General features: G+C 46.5%; 1 long non-coding RNA gene across 1 annotated transcript; it reads left to right on the forward strand.

The window, feature by feature from the left end:
- The first annotated feature begins 18,025 nt into the window (after positions 1-18,025).
- LOC103171144 lies at positions 18,026-20,002 on the forward strand. The gene is made up of 2 exons (XR_486610.2): positions 18,026-18,126; positions 18,595-20,002. It is a non-coding gene; the product is annotated as an uncharacterized LOC103171144 (long non-coding RNA).
- Positions 20,003-21,583: the final 1,581 nt, after the last annotated feature.

Below are 21,583 nucleotides of genomic sequence, written 5' to 3' on the forward strand. Positions count from 1 at the left end.
CCTTAAGGAGTTTACAATCTAGTAAATGAGACAACTAACCACAGATTGATCGATTTATAGTACAGGGAGCTTTCTTATGATTTAGGTTTTATTAGAGGAAAATTACATCATAATTGAGCATCAGTGTGGTTTGGTGGAAAGAGCAGTGGCCCTGGGTTCTAATCTGTTGAAAGCAGATGAATGTGGTAAGTCCACAAGTGGTGGAGCAAAGCCTGAAATTAACCTTTTAGTTTGTGATTCTGTGAACAACAAAGGCACTCTAATTGAAGCAGGTGATTGTGGGACTGTGGGGGTGGAGCATCGAGGGAGGTGTGGCTTTCTCTCCCTGTTCTACCCAGTAATGGGCCTGGACCAATCAATGACTGCCACATAGTTCCCCAGCGGCAACGCCTAAGGCAGATAAAAGGCTGTTGCTTTGAATTGTGAGAGGGCAGGTGCAGGTAGCATGCAGAGAAAGCATAGAGAAGTAAGCATTGAAGCAGCAGGAGAGCAGCACTTGAAAGCAGAAAGAAGAAGCATTAGTAGTTTGGGCTCCTTTGACTAGAGACTGATATTGGACCCTTGAGTGGTGGGGTGAGGTGTGTATGTGTCACTCCCTTGCACATTTGGTAAAACTAAGTAAAAAAAAAACAAAACTTTTCACAGGAACCTTGGTGATCAGAGGTGTGGTTTGACTTTTACTATATGTCACTTAAGCTCCCCTGGTCCAGGAAGGTCCTGGTTGGTACAAGCCGGGTGGGCTTGTGACACTGATAGGTTGAGGAAGATTAGGATGGAGTAGAGGCTGTTGGATTTGCCAAGGAGGAGATCATTCATGGCATTTGAGAGGGTGGCTTTAGTGTATGAAGCCAGATTGGAGGAGGTCAAGGAGGGAATTGAAGAAAGTTGGTCTAAGAAGAGCCCAAAGCACAACAGAAGAGAACAGAGAGATTAGAGCATGCCAGCTGATGGAAAGTCTCAATGCTAACAATCAGGAGTTTTTGTTTTATAATAGAAGCAATAGGGATTCCATACCTGTTCTCTCTCCTACTTAGACTGTGAGCCTCATATGGGACCTGATTATCCTATATCTATCCCAGTATATCTACCTCACTGTATTAAGATTCAATGCTTGACATAAAGTGCTTAACAAACACCAGAATTATTAAGTCATGAGTAACAATTGAAGATTATTTTAAATTGCAGGGAGGGTGTGATGTCCTCTGTTGTTTTAGAGAGTTGATACTCAGAGCTGTATGTTAGCTAGCCTGAAGAGGGGAGGGGCTTAAAGCCAGGGAGGCTAGTAACTGTTGGTGGGGGCGGGGGGAGGGATGCATACTACTGTAACTGTCATTCCTGCAGTCCTTGATTTTAATTCTTTTTTTTTGATTTCCTATATTACTTTTTTTTTCTTTACCCCATCTTTCTTTCTCAAAACCTATATCTCCCTTCCTGGGATCCATCTTTTTTAACTATTGTGATTCAACTTACAAGATGATGGGAAATTTTCCAACTTCAACTCCCTTTGAAAACATTAAACCTGAGAGTTGGACATTGGCATTTTCATTTTAAGGCTTATTCTTAATGTTTAAAAGGGCTAAGATGTGCCCTTAGAGCTAACTAGGGTTCCAAACCTACCCCAGGTCTGCCAGGCAGAGTCTCCAGATGGGGATCAGCCAAATCTACAGCATTAAGAAGTCTGAAATGCTGGGGGAAGACACAGGTGGGAATTAGAATGGGTCCCTACTGCTCAGGGGACTCACAATCTAAGAGTATATGTAATGGGGGCGGGGGGAGGCTGGAGACAGGTGCATGAGGAATAATGAAATAATAACACCAACGGAGACAAATACACAAAATAAGAACAGAAACAGCAGGCTCCTTATGGCTCAGAGTCCAAGGCACCCATGCAGCCACACTAACTGCTACAGCAGCCTCCAGTATTCCTGAGGTTTTGTAGAGGGCTCATGCTGCAGGTTTCTTTCTCTTTCCCACTGGGGTGGTGGAAGATAGGATGATCTGGGGTCTCCTCGGTGGTGCAGAGGAGAGCTGGTGCTGGTTCCCAAGGAGGCAGCATAGCTGGCTGTCTAGTGATGGGGACACAGAGAGTACGTGGAAGCAGTTTGTATCCCTGTCCCGGCACAGAGCATGCTGGGACTAGGGGACCTCAGTGGATGGAGGAAAAGTGGTAAGACACCATAAATGCTTTGCTTGGCCTTGGTGGAGCAAAGCCTGAAATTAACCACAGTCCACTACTGTTCTTTCTTTTTATTTGGTGTATTTGTCCGTGTCTTTTATGTTGTCTTGGTTCTTCGTGTCACCTCTCCTTAGGTGTCTGTCAACTCCCTCCCTTCTCTACTTCATACTCTTAGATTGTGAGCCCACTAAGGGCCAGGGCCAGTGTCTATTTCCCACCTGTGCATTCTTTCCCAGTGCTTAGTTCAATGTTTGGTCACAGCAAGCACTTTAATAAATATCTACTTCTGTGGCCTGGCTATGAGTCCACTAGTCATGAACAGCTGAAGGGGATTTGCTGAGAGCCCTGTCTTCAGTGCTCCATAAGTTGACCCTCTCCCCACTTAGGCTAACTTCCCTCTGCCCCTGGAGCAACACTTCATTCAACTCCACATTGTTCTAGCTGAGCCTAGATGCTTGCTCAGCAGGGCTAGCCTGCTTAGACATTCTCAGAGAATCACTTTCACTGCACACAACTGAAAGAGCCCTTGGGGTCAGGCCAAGCAGAGGGGACGGGTGGTCTGTGAAGTACACAGAAGGAGCACTCAGACTTCAACAAAGAGGCAACGAGCACAGGCACAGTTTACAATAAACTCAGAATTGCTCCAGATTGCCAGTCTCATCTCATCTTGACCTTTATGGGCTGTCCTTTGAGTGACAAGGACCTCTAGCTCAGTGAGGGGGAATTCTTGCCCAACCCCTGGAGAAAAAGGGAGATCCCTGGGTCAACACTGTTGATCTCCAAAATTAGTGAATTAGCTCCAGATTCCATCCCCACTCAACAGAGACCTGAGGGATAATTCAGAGGCAAATGCTTCTCAAGTAGACCAGGGCAAAACTAGCAATGAGGAAGGGAAAGGGTATATCTCTTGGTTCTGACATGGTTAATTTAAGGCCCAGGTGACAGACTCTGGCAGACTGAGAGGCACATTTTTCTATGAACTCACTTGAAGGTTGGGGCCAGTTTGGAGTTGGAGCACAATTGGAGGCTGGATGGTGGAGTGGGTCATTTATCAGGCAGGTTTCTGAAGGATAGCTGGGTCTGATTCTTCTCTCCTGGGGGAGTTGATGGAAGTTCCACCTGGTTCTTCTGGCTCCCCATCAATTTAATTTGGCATTTCTGGGCTGCTTCCCCAGCATCTGTCGCTTTCCCCCAAGGCAGTGGGAGTCAGGGAGATGACCACAGAGGTGTGCTATGCACTGTCCTAGATACAGTGCAATCAAACACAGTCCCTATCCCACATTCAATCAATTGTATTTATTGAGCACTTACTGTGTGCAGAGCACCTTACTCAGCACTTGGGAGGGTTCAATGCAACAGAGTTGGTAGAAAGGCTCCCTGCTCCCAAGGATTTTACAGTTGAGAGGGAGAACAGGTACTTAATCCCTATTTTACAGATGAGAAAACTGAAGTACTGAGAAGTTGACAGAGTTGCCCAAAGTCATGCAACAGGGAAGTGGGAGATTCAGGATTAGAACCCTGGTCTTCTGACTCTCAGGCCTGTGCTCTCTCCACTAGGACCTGCTGCCTCCTGCGTTGGTCTCTGGCCCCTATCGTTGAAGGAAGAGGTCTTTTTTTTTTCTCCCTTTTCTCTCCTTAAATACGAGGGTGACATTGCTGGGCACTGTTGAATGACTGCTATGTTTCATGCTAGAGGTGGCTGCATTCCAGGAAAAATTTGTCAAATCAATGACTTGTCCTATATGATATTGACCCAGCACTTTCTTTTAAGGCAGCCAATATGCATTCATGTCCATCATCTATTTGATCATTAGAGGATTCCTATGGAGCAGGAGGAAAAGGGATTCCACTACCTTTTTGACCCACCTAATCATCTAAAGAGTACTACTAGCCCATTGGCTGTGTGGGATTCTAGGAGGAGAAGGGTTAAAACAGGTAGGCATGGCAACCCCAAGGCAGGCCTTCCATTGAACAAACCTCAACTGCTGCCATCCATGCTATTCCTGCTGCCACAACCACTGTCCCTCTCTTCTGATTGCCACTGCTTTCACTCAGGCAGCAGGACAACACAAAGAACACAGCAGCCTTAAAGGCGGGACCCAGGAGTGATTGCAGTACAGACAGCAGTTAAACTCCAATCTGAAACCTGGCATGGGCTCTACCCCTTTTCCTCATGCCCCTCTCTGACTGGCATGGCAACAAAAATCTTTACCAGTTCTTGGGTGGGGACTACTGAGGCTATGAAAAGGAGAAGACACTTGCTGGCTCCCTGACAGTGAAAGAATCAGGATTAGAACTCAGGTCTCCTGGCTCCTAGCTCTGTGGAGTTTGCAAATTGTTTAACAGCCCAGTGTATGCAAAAGACACTAGACCCAATGACATGGGGTTGGAGTCCTCAGTGGTCAGCAGGGAGGCCTCTATGATGCAGTCTGGATTTTGAAGGAAGCAGGGTGTCCGCTTCCCTAACTAAAGCAAATCTCTGTGGTTGTTAATCCCAGGGTGGGGGGCAGAGTGCTGCAGACATACATGCTCAACATCACTGTCTTCTCCCAGATGCTGAACGGCATGTGTGTCCCCCTAACAAGACCTCCCCAGTTGAATTTCAGAAATGGAAGACAGTTTGGGTTGAAACCCCTGAAACCCTGATGTGGTAATCTCTGGAAGGAAGGCTAGAGTCAAGATGAGGACAATGGAGGACTTGAGGAGTGGGACATTGAGCACATCTGGTCCAGAACAGGCCTCTGGGACACTGATCAGACCCCCAAGATTTTCCCAGAATTGCAATGGGCCCATCAGATCCAGGATCGTAACCCATTTGCTCTCTTGCCCCCTTCTTTCCTAGAAGCAGCATGGCCTAGTGGATAGAGCATGGGCCTGGAAATCAGAAAGACCTGAGTTCTAATCCTGGCTCTGCCATTTGCTGCTGTGTGACCTTGAGCAAGTCACTTCACTTCTCTGTGCCTCAGTGACCTCATCTGTAAAGGGGGATTAAGACTGTGAGCCCCTCATGGGGCAGGGACTGTGTCCAACCTGACAAATTTGTACCTACTCCAGCACTTAGTAGAGTCCCTGACACAAAGTAAGCACTTAGAGTCCATTTAAAAAAAACCTGGCTTCTGGCTTGTCCCCAAGTTTTGCCAAGTCAGTAGAATTGGTTGAGTATAAAAGCTGGAAAGAAAGTGGATGGCCATGAGTCTCTAGGCTTCTAAGCGCATGCCAGTGATGGCTCCCTGGCTGCCCTCACCACATCCCATAACCCCATGAGTATGTGCAGCATACAATGCGGTGTCTAAATTGGCAGCTTTCTATGGACACCAGGTATTGTCAAGGAATCAGGGTGGTGCTCTGCTCTATGGAAGGATAGGGGAATCCAAAGAATGATGATAATAGTATTTGTTTTGCTCTTATTATGTGCCAAGCACTGTACTAAGTGCTAGGGTAGATAAAATACGGTCAGGTCGGACAGAGTCCCTGCCCCATGTGGGGCTCAAAAGTCTAAGTGGGAGGAAGGACAGGTATTAAATCTCCACTTTACAGATGAGGAAACTGAGACCCAGAGAGATGAAGTGACTTGTCCAAGGTCACACGACAGGCAAGTGGCAGAGCCGGGAGTAGAAGCCAAGACTCCTGGCTCCCAGGCCTGAAAGTGCTCTTTCTACTAGGTCAAGACTTCCTCCTTCCACTACTCCCAACTGGTGTTGGGGCGGTGGGGGAGAGGGTGGGGTTGCTGCCACCTTCATGTGGAAGGAGTTAAAATAAGCACTTGCTTTCCGTGGTCCTGCTAGGTAGGTGAAAATAAATAGGATTTAACTGCACTCTCAGGCAGTGCAGATTACACTATAATTTTGTTTTTAGTTATTCGTGACTGAGCCTCTCTCTGGCACATTTAGTCACTGAGCCTGTTTGCTTGTATAGCTCAAGTTGGTTTCAGCTTTCAGCATTCAGGACGGTGGTGTCAGAGGGATGGGCCATGGAGAATGTTGCCGCTCCATCTACCGATGCGAAGCCTCATTTCTTGACCCCGACCCTGGCTGGACGTCAGAAAAGAGGACAGAGTAGGGGCAGATTTCGTTACCATCCTCAGAGGAATGGACTGAGCAAGTAGCAGAATGATAATCAGAAGAATTGTGGTATTTAAGTGCTTACTATGTGCCCATCACTATACTGAATACTCAAGAAAATGCAAGATAATCATGTCAGACACAGTCTCTGTCCCAGAAGAATCCACCTCTCTTTGCTTCCAAGTTGCCATTCCTTAGGCCTCCTGCTCATTTCCCACTCACACACCCAAGGAATCTAAGACGTTTATAACTCATTGGCTGCTCAGTGGAAGAGTCACAGATCAAAAGGGGAGCGTAGTGGGTGAGATTAGGGGTTTAGGAAGGTTCAGACCCATAATCCATGATTGAAAAAGGTCGTTGTCAAGTAGAGAAACAGTGTGGTCTAATGGAAAGAGCACAGGTCTGGGAGACGTGAAACCTGGGTTCTCATCCTGCTCTGCCACTTGCCTGCTGTGTCACCTTGGACAAATCACCTGATTTATAACTCAATTTCCTCATCTGAAAAATGGGGATAAAATACCTGCTCTCCCTTCCTTCTAGATTGAGAGCCCCAAGTTATATAGGGATTTTGATTGCATTGTGCTGATTGCCCAACTAGTAAGTGCTTAAAAAATACCACAGTAATGATTTTCAGGTTTGGCCCGGGATTCTAAATACTCTTCCTTCACCCCACTCAGACATTTTAGCCCCAAATCAAACAATCAGTGGTAATTGTTGGGCACTCACTGTGTGCATAGCATTTTGCTAAGCGCTTGAGAGAGTACAATGCAACAGAGTTGGTAGACACATTCCCTGCCCATAAGGAGCTTACAGAGTAGAGGGAGAGACAGTCATATAAATAAATAAATAAATATATAAATAAATAGCGGATTTCCAAAGGGAAAGAAGTGTGATTTTTTTTTGTTTATTTCTTTTTGTGATGGCTCCCTCAGAAACCAAGGTGGGGGGAAATGTTTCCCCGTTGGCTTCTTTCAATAATACAAACGTGTGTGAGCTCCCTCTTCAGGCTCCCGCGTGGTCACGTTGTCAATAATTTGGCTGAGTTATCCCTGCTGGCTCCATTTCAGTAGAGATGTTAAAGATAGATTTCAGGGTCCCTGACAGGGATGCGATTTGAATAAGAGGAGTTTGGTTAGCTTACGAATTTTTCTGGGCATCCAATCAACTCTACTAATCCCGAGGCAAAGGAGTTGAACTATAATTCAACATGGTGCCACCTCCCCCTGCCTGTCATATACTGCAATCTGACAGGTGCCCACTGTGGACAACGGGGTGGGTGGTGAGCTGTGGGGTGGCCCTTGGAGGGGTCAACTCTGGCCAGTTTTTATTTTTATTCGTTTTTATTTTTGGTTTCTTTTTTTAAATAAAAAAACAAACAGACATGAAGGGACAGGCGATCCCAGCTTTCCTGCTTCGCCCACTTTGGCCACCATTCTGCAGCCCGGGAAAATGAGCCAGGTCAACGCAGTTGGCCTTGGTCTCTTGCTTCCTAGCTTCACACAAAGTCCCACCTCCCTCTTCCCCGGTGCCACCTCCTGCACGGAAGATTGGGCGACCTTCTCATTTAAACTATGAAGCCGATCAACCGGTAGCCATTTAAACTACTTACCTAGCATATCATCTTGAAGGATTTTGCCTGATTAACATTCCATAAATCAAAAAGTGCCAACCCATTGTGAAATCGATTTCAGGTGGCCCAAAAGCCACTGCGCCCCCTGACCCTTGCCAAACATCAGCTGCTGCTCCAGTGGCAATCCTGAAACTGGGCATACTCCTATTGCCATGGCTCATAATGCCAAGGCCCCAACAGGAAAGCAAACGAGAAAGACATATTAGTTTCTGCTCTATTAGAAACACAAGAGGCCAGAAGGGGGAAATCAATGTTTAGTAAATGGGAAAAGAGAAAATCGTTCAGAAAAGACATTTTATTTTCAGGCAGGAGAGAGGTTTCATAAACAGCAGAGAATAACACGGGAAAACAAATATCAAGATGATCAAACAGGAGCGGAGCACACAGAGGAATTTACACTTATCAGAAGCTAATACGGGCACGGTAAAGTGAGTGGCCGGGTAATTACCGGGTTTCCGAGGGCTGTTGCCGCTGAGTTAGTGCCCCGTTTCCATGGAAGGATGCTCACTATTTCCAAAATAATGACAAGCGGGAACAGCATTGTCTGACTGACTGCAGGAGCTCAAGAGCTGAGGCTATTTCTTTCTTCCATAAAAGAGAAAATTGTTTCTATATAAAAAAGCGATTTCCGTCTCATGTATTGAAAACGGGAAAGCTGGGTTTACAGGTTCTTCCCAGATCCACCAATCTATGGGCAAACTTGGCCTCAGCTGCATTTAAAGGCCAAAGAGACAGCCAGATCCCAATCAGGCCTTCAAAATCCTCATCCTGTTGGGTGCACAATCCCAGGTGATTGGGTGACTGATTTGTGTCAGTGTTGAGGTTGCAAACCTACTTTTCATTTTCACCCCATTTTTCATCCTGTGATCTCCAGGTAAAGACTGACTTGCTAAAGCCCCCAGATGAGGGGCTCAATTCACCTAACTTTTTTGGAAATCAGCTGTACCTATGTGGGACTCCATCAACCCCCTGGTCCACTCTCTCCCCTGGGGGCTGGGAGTGTGAATGAGATAAGTTAACTTAAAAATCCTCAGAGCTCCTAGGAGGAGATGTCCTTTGGGTGGGTAAGGAAAAACATAGCTCAAAATATGGCAACTTTCTTTTTAAAGGTATTTGTTAAGCACTTACTGTGTTTTAAGTAATATTCTCAGCACTGGGGGAGAAGCAAGGTCTGCAATTTGAACCCAGAGTTCAGATCCTCCTTGGAGAGGAAAGGCCCTTAAGATGTTTGAGCGTGTAAGATGAGGAGATGCCTTCTGAGCTTTAAGAGGAGTACACTGATATTCAGACTATCGATCAATCGATCAATAGCATTTATTGCCCGCTTACTGTGTTGTTATATTGTACTCTCCGAAGCACTTAATATAGTGCTCTGCACACAGTAAGTGCTCAATAAATACGACTGAATGAATGAATGTGTGCTGGGCACTCTAGTAGGCATTCGGGAGAGTACAAAAGACTTGGAAGACAGAATCCCTGCCTTCAAGGAGTTTATAGTCCAGTGCAGGAGAAAGGCATTTAACTAAATTATAGGTAGGAGGAGTAATAGCGTACATGAGATACGTATATTGGTGCTTTGCTTTGGTAACTAAAGTGCTTAAGTGGCATGGAAGAGATGAGGTGCCAGTTGAGTGATAGAAAATGGGGATATTAGAGCTTACTTGGGCAAGGTCACCTGGAGGAGGTGTCACCTCAGAAGGGCTTTAAAGAAAGGGAGAGAGATGGACTGGAGATTTTGAAGAGGGAGGGACTTCCAGGCAGTGGGTAAGGTGTGAGCAAGAGGTTGGTGCTGGGAGAGATATGAACAAGGCACAGTGAGTGGGTTAACTTGAAAGGAACCAAGATTGTGAGCTGGAGTGCAGTGGGAGAGGAGAGTGGATAAGTAGGAGGACAAGAGCTGATTGAGTCCTTAAAGCCAATGATTAGTAGTTTCTGCCTGATGCTGAGAGGAATGAGCAACCATTGGAGGTTTTTGACGAGTGGGAGACGTGCAGGATGATGTTAGAGAAAAATGATCCAGGCAGCAGAGTGACATATGGTCTGAGGAGAGTCTGGGGGCCAGCAGATCAGCAAGCCAGCTGATGCAGTAGTCAAGTCAGGATATGACAATTACCTGGTATAGTGTGGTGATTATCTGGGTGGAGAGGAAGGCATGCAGTCTGGAAATGTTCTGGAGAAAGAGCTGGCAGGATTTGGTGACAGGCTGAATGTGGGGGCTGAAAGAATGGGAGGAGTCAAGGATAAAGCTGAAGTTACAGGCTTGAGAGATGGGGAGGATGGTGATGTCACCATCTGTGAGACACAAGGTAAGTGGAGGAGAGAATCCGTGAGGGAAAATGAGGAGTTCAATATTGGACATACTGAACCTGAGGTGGTTGCAGAACATCAAAATAGAGATGTTGTGGAGGGAGGAGGAAATGCAAGATTACAGAGGAGAGTGATCAAGGCTAGTGAATTAGATTTGAGAATTGTCTGCTTAGAAGTGGGGGTTGAAGCTATGCTGTATCAGATGAACTCCCCAAGAGAGTGAATACAACTTGAGAAGAGAAGAAGACCCAGGAGAGAGTCCTGAAGGCCACCAACAGATAAGAGGGAGTGCGAGACAGAGGAAGAGCCAATCAAAGAGACTGAGAAGAATCAGTCAGAGGTAAGAGGAGAGCCAGGAAAGAACTGTGTTAGAAGTATGTTAGATTGTGTTTCTAGGAGAAAGAACTGGCAGTGGCAGCTGAGAGGTCACAGAGAGCAGGAATGGGACAGAATACAGTCCATTGGATTTGGCAAGAAGTAGGTCACCAAAGACTATACACAGTGTGGTCTTAGTGTAGTGAAGGGGGCAGAAACCAAACTGAAGGGAGTTGGAGGAGGAAGTGGAGGCAGCAAATGTGTATAACCAGTATGAGGAGCTTGAACAAGAATGGGAGGAGGGAGATGGTGCAGTAGGGACTATAAATGATATTTTTTAAGGCTAAGGGAAATGTGAGCATGTTGGAAGACAGAGAAGAATGGTGCCATCAAAGTGAGCAGTTAAGGTGACAGTCAAGGAGCAAAGAAGAGTGGGTGCAAGTGTTTTTAGAAGGTGGGAAGAGATGGGGTCAGAGGTGGACTGGGCAGATTTTGAAAGCAGGCCAGAGATCTCCTCTTGAGAGATGGCTGCAAAGGATGAGAGGACGGAGATGAAGGGAAGATTTGGGGGAGCTCAATCTGATGATTTCAGTTTTGTCAACAAAGTAATTGGCATCTTCGTCAGAGACAAAAGAATGGAGAGATGGGAGGTTAATATAGTAAAAAATTGTCAGAGTTCTCTTGGGATATTGGGAATTCTGGGTCCCTACCCATCCCACAGTTAAGTACCCATCCATGGGCTCTCTATCAAAGCTTAGGGAAAACACTGGCTCTAAAATGAAAAGTAAGTAGGAAATCTAGTCATCCCCCATGCACCTTAAAAGGGGAAAATGAGGGCTTCTGTTATATCAAACATAAATCTACCTTACATCAATGCAGACCTTCTCTCTTAATCTCTTTTTAGAACAGTTGTCACAATTCTCCAGTAGCACTTATCTGTTGAGTTCTCATCTGGGTCCCGACGAGGGATTAGTAGTCAGCCTGTCAGCCTTCTCTTCCCCAGGTTACCTAATCCCTGTTCCTTTCTTTGTAATAATAATGATAGTAATGGTATTAAGTGCTTACTATGTGCCAGGCACTGTACTAAGCACTGGGGTGGGTACAAGTAAATTGGGTTGGACACAGTCCCTGTCCCATGTGGGAGTCACAGTCTCAATCCCCATTTTACAAATGAGTAAATGAGGCACAGAGAAGTGAGCCAGCCTTCTCAGTGTACCTCGATCTCGTCTATCTCCCTGCCGACCCCTTGCCCATGTCCTGACTCTGGCCTGGAATGCACTTCCTTCTCAAATCTGAAAGGTAATTACTCTCCCCCAAGCCTCGCCCTTCAAAGCCTTATTGAAGACACATCTCCTCCAAGAGACCTTCCCTGACTATAAACCCTCCTTTCCTTTTCTCCCACTCCCTTCTGCAACACCCTTTGCTCCCTTTATTCACCCTCTACCCAGCTCCACAGCACAGAATTACATTTCTGTAATATATTTATATTAATGTATGTCTCCCCCTCTAGATTGTAAGGTCGTTGTGGGCAGGGAATGTGTCTGTTCATTGTTATAATGTACTCTCCCAAGTGCCTAGTATAGTTCTCTGCACATAGTAAGCGCTCAATAAATACGTTTGAATGAATAAATGAAAGTGACGTGCCCAAGGTCACACAGAAGGCAAGTAGTGGAACAGAAATTAGAACCCGTGACCTTTTGACTCGCAGTAGTCTTTCCCACCTTTTTTCCTTCCCCTTTAATTCTTCTCTGCTTTGCCTGAGGGAAACCATCTCCAAAAGGGCAAGCGTAGAGGGTCACATGTCACCATGGTTAGAATGAGAAGCTGGCGGAGTCAGCCAGATGTTTGGCTGCATCCCGAAACTCCAGCCCTGAACTGTTCTTCGATGCCATTGCAGCAAGGTAATTTCCCTTTCTGTTCATGTTCCTCTTCCCAACTTCCTCATTCCCTGGACCTCCCCACTCCCACCTCCCTCCAAGAGCTGTCAGCACTAATGAGTACCAAAACATCTTTATCTAACCCCTGCCAGCATCTCCTGCATCAGAACTCCCAGCTAATGGCTTATGGGAACCTTCCATTGATTGGGTTAATAGAGAATAAAATTATCTCGTTGTCTATTCTCTTTGGTTTTAGAATGATCTGCCCTGCTCACAGGGCATCGTCCCCCCATGACCCACATATGAGCAGTTAACGCTTTTAGGCCAAGAGAGATCTTAGTGAACATTTCTTTCAATTATTCAGTGGTATTTATTGAGCACCTACTGTGTGTGAAAGATTGTAATAAGCCCAGGGGTTCAATTCAGGAAAGAATAAATGAGTCAGTCCCTGGCCCTGGGGGCTCACAGTCTCGAAGGGGGTCTGAGAGGTTGGTGACAGGGTCATGAGGAAAGAGTGAGTAGATGAATCAATCAATCAATCAATCATATTTATTAAGCGCTTAGTGTGTACAGAGCACTATACTACGCCCTTGGGAGAGTACAATAAATAATCTAACAGACACATTCCCTGCCCACAGTGAGCTTACAGTCTAGAGGGGGAGACAGACATTAATATAAATAAATAAATTACAGATATGTACTTAAGTACTGTGTGGCGGGGGTGGGTGGTAAATAAAAGGAGCAAATCAGAGCAATGCGAAAGGGAGTAGGAGAAGAGGAGATGAGGGCTTAGGAGGGAAGGAGAGAAAAAAACAATCGAGTCTGAAAAACACTACGCGATTCATGAGAAACCCAGCCAGCAGGGCCCTAAAATAGTCGGAAATGGTTGGAACAGTAGGGGTAGGGAAAGTTTGTCTTGCTAATGTAGAGAGCATAACTCCCTAGAGTTAAATTGGAGTCATTACCAAGCCCTGCACTGGTTTAGGAATAAAGCCACAACCAGAGCCTATGTAGGCAGAATATTCCTGAGGAATGTGGAATGAGAGATTTTCCAGACATTTCTGTGGCAGGGTCAGATGCCTAGGCCCCGCATGCACAGGAGTTGACATCCTGATGTCCAAGAGTGCTGCAGGCTGTTGCCAACCTGCTTGGATTCCAGAAACAACCCTGAGGCCATTCAGAATGGATGATGGTGAGGACATAACAATAATAATAATAATAATCATGGTATTTGTTAAGCACTTACTCTGTGCCAGGCACTGTATTAAGCACTGTGGCGAATAGAAGCAAATGGGGTTGGGCACAGTGCCTGTCCCAGGTGGGGCTCACAGCCTTAATCCCCATTTTATAGATGAGGTTGACTGAGGCCCAGAGAAGTGAAGTGACTTTACCAAGGTCACACAGCAAACAAGCAACAGAGCCGGGATTAGAACTCCACAACCTTCTGATTCCCAGGCCCGTGCTAAATCCACTACGCCAGAGTCACGTATTGATAAAGGTTCCTGGGAAAGGCTGGGATGCAGGACTAGAATTGTTGGATCCCTATACACCTGACATAGTGGAAAGAGAACAGGCCCAGGAGTCAGAGAACCTGGATTCTAATCCCAGCTCTGCCACTTGCCTGCTGTGTGACCTTGGGCAAGGTACTTCACTTTTCTGGGCCCCAGCTTGCTCATCTGTAAAGTGGAGATTCAATACTTATTCCCCTCTTACTTAAACTGTGAGCCCCATGTAAGACAGGGACTGTGTTTCACCTGGTCAACTTGTATCTGCCCCAATGCTTAGAACAGTGCTTGACACAGAGTAAGCGCTTAACAAATACCATATTGGGTTTTTTAGTTATATGGGTCGAACAACTCAGGACTGGGCTTCTCCTAGGTCTCGGCAGACCCGGAGGCTTAATTGTCCCAGGGGAAGGACCTGTACTAGAGGGTCCCGGGGGGAGTGGGTGAGCTGATGGTGTGTCAGTTGTCCCTATGCATTTCCCTGTGACACAACCCCACTGTTTGAAGGGTTTATGAGTAGGAAAATGGCCAATGTACTGGCAACAAGAGGAGATGCCAAGAAAGTTAAATAATCCACCTCCTGGATCATCAGCTCCTGGATAATTGAGTTACTTGAGATGTGCTTGTGTACAGCAGTGACCGTAGCCATGGGGATACTGGAATCCTCGCACTTTGGCCCTTTCCCTTGGTCCGTATTACCACCTTCCCCTCCAGTAGGAGACCCGCTCCAGCAGTCAATAACTGGGCTAGGTCAACAGTTGCCTAGGCAACAAGGAATACGGCCTGCCCTGGTCCCGATGACTCTGGTGATTCAGGGGCCAGTCATGCCTAGACCCTCTTCCTCCATTCTCCCCAGTCCCTGAAGGGCCACTCTTTTATATTCTCTCAAGTGCTTAATATAGTGCTCTGCTCAGAGAGAGGGCCCAATATTAACTGTTAATATTAACTATTAACAGACTGATCAAGGATGAGCCTTCCCTCCCACTCCCCTTCCTTGCTCCCCTGAAACCCCCAAAGTTTTTTTACCATCACCCTCAGAACTGACTCAGTGGAGAACCCCAGACCAAATTAGAAGAGATCCCCGCTCCAGGCATAGAGTTCATAGCTCTATGTGTCACAGCACTCTCTGTTCCCCCACTGGTAGTGATGGGGTGGTGAATCACATTATGGCGTGTGGTAATTTTAGTAACGCTGCCTGGGAATATTACTAAATATAGAGATGGGTGTGAGCAAAAGGCCTTCCTGTTATCAGGCATCGATACAGATTCTTGGCATCTCAGTGATACAGGTCGTGCTGCTTTTGCTTTAAAGCTCTGGAGGATCTTTGTCGGGGATGTGCCTGTCCTTCATAGAGCCCAAAGCTGCCTGGAGTCAGCAATAGATTAAAGTGAATGTGAGGTCTCCCAGGGCCAGTTGGCTAGCTGGCACCTTGTCAAGGTAAAAGTGCTGCCAAGTGAACATGCATCGAGCCACCAAGAATTTCATCAGGGTGCTGCTGCCTGTGATTTCTGGGTGCTGGGCGGGGGAGGTGGGGTCTCAGGACTGCTGTGGGGCAGGACCTGAAACTGGATGGGGTGTGATTGCAGGAGGTCTTGCCAATTGCAAGTGGGCTCCCTCTGGGTTGAGGGGAGGGAGGTTCTTTCCATATTTTTTCTCTCCCGCACTCCCTAGCCGAGCACTCTTCATCATGAACAGAGTGGGGAGGAGCGGTAATGGCAGGACCAGAGCAAGCAAGAAGATGGCCAGTACACCAGGGTGATGGGGCCAAGGATGAACTCATTGGAAATATTCAACTCTGAGAGGAAGCTTAGTCTAGGGTAGCACACTGGGCTGGGATTCTGGAGACCTGGGTTCTATTTCTGGCTCAGCCAATGGCCTGATGTGTGACTTTAGGAAAATTCACTTAAACTCTCTGTATCCCCTTCCCACCTGTACAATGGGATACCAATCCTTGCCTTACCTTACCTTCCAAGGCCCAAGAAAAATCCTCTTGAATAAAATCCTGGAAGAATAAATGGGAGAATAGAGGGGGAAAGGGAGGGGTCTTTAGGTCCCTTGCAAGAAGTGTCCTCCAGAAACCCACAGTCTCATTAGCAGCAGTATGGTTACCTACCTATTGATGGTATTTACTGAGTAATTTATGGTGTGCCAAACACTGTACTCAGCACTTGGGAGAATTCAGTGCAGTAGAGTTACCAGTGTCATTTGGCTGCCTGGCAGCAGACAGGGGTGAGTTGGTTCTGTCAGTGGGGAGGTGGGGGGGGGGTCCTCTCCTCCTGCCATCGCGACTGGCAGGAGGGGCCATGTTGTCCAAGGATCTCTTTCCTTCTCTGAGTCAAGGAGGTGAGGAGAGATTTGCCCTGATAGGATTTCTGCCTGCTTGAGGGACTAATAGTGAAGGGGATGTGTCAACTTCAGGAGAGAGGCTGCTGCTGCAGGAGTGAGTGTGTGTGTGTGTGTGTGTATCTGTCTGTCAATAGGAAGAGGTCAGCTAGAAGGCAGAGAGCTTTGAAGGTAAAAAGAAAAAATGCCTTCAAATGGAGAAGGGGGTGAGGGACTCTCCCATCCAATAGTCCTAGCCAGGTCCAGAATTAGCCTAAGCATGGCCCTGCAGAGGAAATGGCCATGTGGTGAATCCCTGGATCAGGGGCCCCTTAAGCCACAAATGTTGCTATCCTTGGACCCTAGAGGTCCTGCAAGCAGGAGAGAGCTGAGAGCCACAGCTGCCCCTGACTACCCATCTCTTTGGCTCACCAGAAGTGGAGGGACGGGTGCCAAAACCACCATTCACACGCAAACCCAGATGACTATATTTATGGAGTTGGAGAGGAAGGAGGCAAAGTAAAGATGGAAGGGCTAGGATGAATTTTAGCCTGAAAGCCCAGTGCATTACCTGGGGTTGGGATTGGAAATAATTTATTCTGTGAACCCCATCTCTTCTTGTCAGCATGTCAAAGAGTTTTATATCCTGGAGGGCCTGAGTCATCCTGGAACTGCAGTCTCTTCATTTCCAACTCTGGAATGGAGAACCCCAGAAATGTCTCCCAAAATCAGACATGGGAATCTCCACAGGGCAGTAGAAACCTGACAAAGCAACATAAATGTAATTCTGGAAGACTTGTCTGGGAGTGCTGGTGGGCAAGTGCTGGAGCAGGAAGCAGGCAAGCGGATGGATGCAGGTTGCCAAGAAGGAAATATATATGTTGGCTCAGATGACAACTTGCCTTGGGTACAGTCATTGAACAGGTACTTCCAGGCTCAGGGAAGGAAACCAAGGAATGGACTGTGGTCTTCCATAATAGGCCAAGGGAATAGGCTTCCTGCCCCTGGGCATAGAGAAGAGAAATTGAGAGGGGAAGGCAAGGGGACATCTTCTCAGGACAGGGGGAATTTCAACTGGTTCATGGGCCAGTAGAGAAGGGAGCCTGATAGGGTGGGACCACCTACCTCTTGAAAAAATGGGGAAAAATGTGTAGACTAGTGGAGAGAGTCACTTGCCGCAGGCAGGCGTGCAGTCGCTAGGAGGATGGAGGAGGAGATGGTTGAAACCTGGAATAATATTTGAAAAAATCTGCAATAATTAACAATTAAAAACCAACAAGACAACAGTTTAAAAAATGAAAGAAGTGAATAAAAATAATTAGCTGAGATGAAAAAACAGGGATGGGAGTGATATAAATTGAACCTATTATGAAACACTAATGGCATTCGGAAACCTAATTTTTACATTGTCAAACCATTTTGATTAAGTGTTAAATGCTGCTCTTCTGAACTTGGCATATTTTGTGTTAGAGAAGTAATTTCTGCATTTATTTGCCTTTATCTTTTTCTCTCTTAAAAGGTGCTTCTGTGTAGAGATAAAGAGTGGGAGACAGGGGGGATGAGAGACAGAGAAAGAGAAGAAAAATGAGAGGCGGAGACTACAGAATTCCAAAGGAAAAGGGGAAATAAGAAAGGGAGAAGTAAAACCAAGAAAGGTGGGGATGGGGGGGAGAGAGAGAGAGAGATGTTTAGGAAGGGATGAAAAAGAAAGATGCAGAGAGGAAGCAAGGCAAAGAATGTCCTCATTATCTTTTTCATCTGCTTCCTTTGCTGGGTGTGCAGTGAAGTCACAGCTCTGTGATGTCACTGTCATTGCCATGGTTACAAAGCATCCTGCCCTAGCAGGACAGAGGAAGGAGGCGACATGGGAGCAAGGTTGAGTAATGATGGAGAAAGTTGCAGTTGATGGGAAAAAATACATCTTCATAACAGGGTGAACCTTTAGAAAATGGAATAAGTCAAATAATTGAGAGAGAAAATTGAGTTTTTATTGCTTTTTAAGTGTTTAAGTGGAAGTTTCATTTAGTAAAATTGTCATTATTTGTATTTGCAGTTACACAGTACTTGGCCTTCCTCCTGGAAAGCCTTGAAATGAGTGGAGGGGACAGTGGGGGACAGGGTCCCCTAGGGGTAGAAAGGCTTGTATCACCTGCTGACATAGTGCCTTGGATGCTAGTTTGTAAGCTCCTTGAGGGCAGAAATCATGTCTTCTGCTCCTGTTAAACATTTCCAAACACCTAGTATTCATTCAATAGTATTTATTGAGCACTTACTATGTGCAGAGCACTGTACTAAGCGCTCGGAATGTACAAATCAGTAACAGATAGAGACAGTCCCTGCCTTTTGACAAGCTTACAGTCTAATCAGGGATTGTGCTCCGCATGTGGTCTGTGCTCAATAGGCACTGCTGTTGTTGATGACGATGAACTGAGACCTCCCATTCTTCAGATAGAAGAAATGAGACAAAAGGTGGAGAACTCCACGACAAAAAAATCGATTTCCTGGGCAAGAATGGCAAGGCAATCAATGGTAATGGATGACTCAAGGCTCACTCCCGAACACCCCAAGTCACAGCCATTCAGAAGCCTCACTGGAGCAGACATCAACTCAAGATGGCTGGAAGGAAGCTGTCCTTCGCTCTGCTCCCAACTGCTCTGGCTCCTTCATCCAAGGCTGAATCCAGGAACTGGGGATTTGCAAACATTTTCATTTGTAAGAAGAGGGACAATGAAACCAACAAGAGAGTAGACACCAAAAACAGTGGGGTTCATTTCCACTGGCCAGCTGGGTAGTGTGGCCTAATCTAGACCTTAGTTTACCCAGATGGCCATCAGTCTTGATGATCCCCCCTCCCCATGAAAATTATCCTGATTCTCGATTAATTAATGAGTGCACCACAAGGACTTGGGACCTGTAGATGAAAACAGTTGTGTAAGTGCAGTTATTACTGGAGCTCAGTGAACTGTTTGTCTCTCAGTTAGAATTATTTTTGAGAATCGCACTGGGAGAAAAAGCCAATAAGAAGGGATAAGACACAGCTGCAGCAGGAACCCCTAAGATGCTTCCACTTCTGCTCCAGCCGAGTCGCTTCAAACCTTGACATTTGAATATCCTTTTAGCATTTGCTTCCCTCTATGGTATAAACAGAATATGTGATGAGCACCTGTGGGATAGGGAATGGATCTCATAGGGCGACGAGGAAGAGGAAAGAGAACAAAAGAGGCTTTTTGCTCCTTACTCCAAGTTTGGTGTGGCTTTCTAGACAAACACAGAATTAATAGCACACAGGATGTTGCATACTGGGGTCTAGGCACAAAGCGCTTGTTTAAAAAGGATTTCCCACGTGACAATAGTCGCATAGCTAGAACTGAAAACACCGTAAATGTACCTGGGACCATAGGTGTGATTTCTGGGTGCCATTCCAAAGAAAAGTAGGCAGTGGACTGGTCTGTTTCACCTGTGGCTGGAGATCAATTTCACATGCTTGTCCCTGGAAATTCTTATCAGTTGTTTTGTTTGGGATTCTCCATGTTGACCCAAGCCTCTGCTTTGACAATTTTTCTGCTTTTCATCTTTCAAAATCCTCCTCAAAATGGTTTCTTCAGGGAAGATTTCCCTCAAGCTCACCCTGACCAAAACATCACCCAGAATGGAGAAAGGGGGTGTGGCAGTAACCTTGTCATGTAGATGCCTCCTGGGGCTCTCAGTTGCTGAAAACCTTATTTTGATGATGGGGCTGCCTGTGTCTTATATTCTGGTACTTCTCAATGACTGTCAAAGGCCATAAAATAAATGTCAAATTCAACCAAGTCTTTCCCTTCATTTGGACGGTACACAGTGCCTCGGTGGGGCCCTGACTCTCTGGCTGTTTCTATTGTCACAGGAGTCTCTAGGCCTGAATCTCACTGTCCGTTTCCGCCAGTTCCTCCCATTCCTGCCTAACAGATCCCTTCCAGCTCTCTCTCGTCTGCCAGCTTTCCCTCCTGATGTCTCTATTTTGTCCCTCTCCATTTTCCTCAGATTCTCCCTCTTTCCATCTCCTTTTGTCGCATTCTGCCCCTCATCCCTCTTTCTGCCAGTGATGTAGCTCTCTCTGGGCCACCATTCTCTTTCCTGGCCCCTAGTCAGCATCCTTTTCCATTTTTTGCCCTCACCTACATTTCTACCCCTGCCAGTTTCTCCTTCCCCTGCCTCTGCTGTTTCTCCTGGCTTTTGTCTGCCAGCAACCTTATTCTCCCATATCCCAGGAGCTGCTTTCCTAGGAGAAGTTTAGTCGAATTGATCTGTCATTTAATTGCCTGATGTGTTCATTGCCTGTGCTGGCTGTTGGTAAATAGGCGTATGTGTGTGAATCTTTCTAGGCTGGGGATCAGGGAGTCAGGAGAGGAGGAGGGCTGTCAGCCAGGATGTAGCTCTTCTGAAATGAGCCACCTGCCAGTGGCACCTGCACTCCTCACTGGGACCTGCCTACCTTGGGTGGACACCAGAGTTGGTGGGATAGCATGTGTCTTTTCTCTGGCACCAAGCCAACCCTGCACAACACACCTACTGTCAGTAACAAGCCCAACAGTCAGCTCGGCACCGTCAAGAGACAAAAACCTTCCCCTGCCACCCCCACCCCACCCCACAGATCTGAACACCATCACAGGCATGGACTTGGGCACATGCACAGGCCCGGACACTGCACAGAAATGGAGAAATCATAAAACAGCCTGGAAGGATCCTATAGACTGAAAGGGGCCTTGAGAAGTCACCAGTAAATCAATGGTAATTATTGAGCAATTACTATATGCAGAATACTGTACTAAGCACTTGCGAGAGTGAATTAAAACAGAGATGGTAGACATATTCCCTGTCCACAAGGAACTTACAGTCCAGAGTGGGAGGACAGACATTAAAATAAATTATGGATATGTACATAAGTGCTTGGGGATGAGGGTGGGGTGAAGATGTAGTCCATCCCTTTTCCAGAGCCCCATCTTGGATCTTGGGTTGGGTTGAACCAGGCCAAGATCCAAAACAGGAAGGGTTTGGGCTGGGATGGCTGCAACACTCTCCAATTTGGGGTCATCTAGAATTTAGGGTCTTGAGGGACATGAAAGGCATACGTTACATAGGTATGCTATGCAGGTTATGCAACATAACATAATGATGTTGTATGGAACTTTTTACAGAAAGCCAAAGTTGGTGGGTGGGAGGCAGAGGAGGAGCCTGTAAAAGAGATTGGGAAGGAGCAGCCAGAGAGAGAGGAGGAGAACCAGGAGAGGACAGAATTAGTGAAGCTGACTGGTTAGAAGCAGCGTGGCTTAGTGAAAAGAGCACAGGCTTTGGAGTCAGAGGACGTGAGCTCTAATCCTGGCTCCGCCACCTGTCTGCTGTGTGACCTTGGG

Source organism: Ornithorhynchus anatinus, chromosome X2 (assembly GCF_004115215.2).
Source record: "Ornithorhynchus anatinus isolate Pmale09 chromosome X2, mOrnAna1.pri.v4, whole genome shotgun sequence".
NCBI classification, from domain to species: Eukaryota; Metazoa; Chordata; class Mammalia; order Monotremata; family Ornithorhynchidae; genus Ornithorhynchus; species Ornithorhynchus anatinus.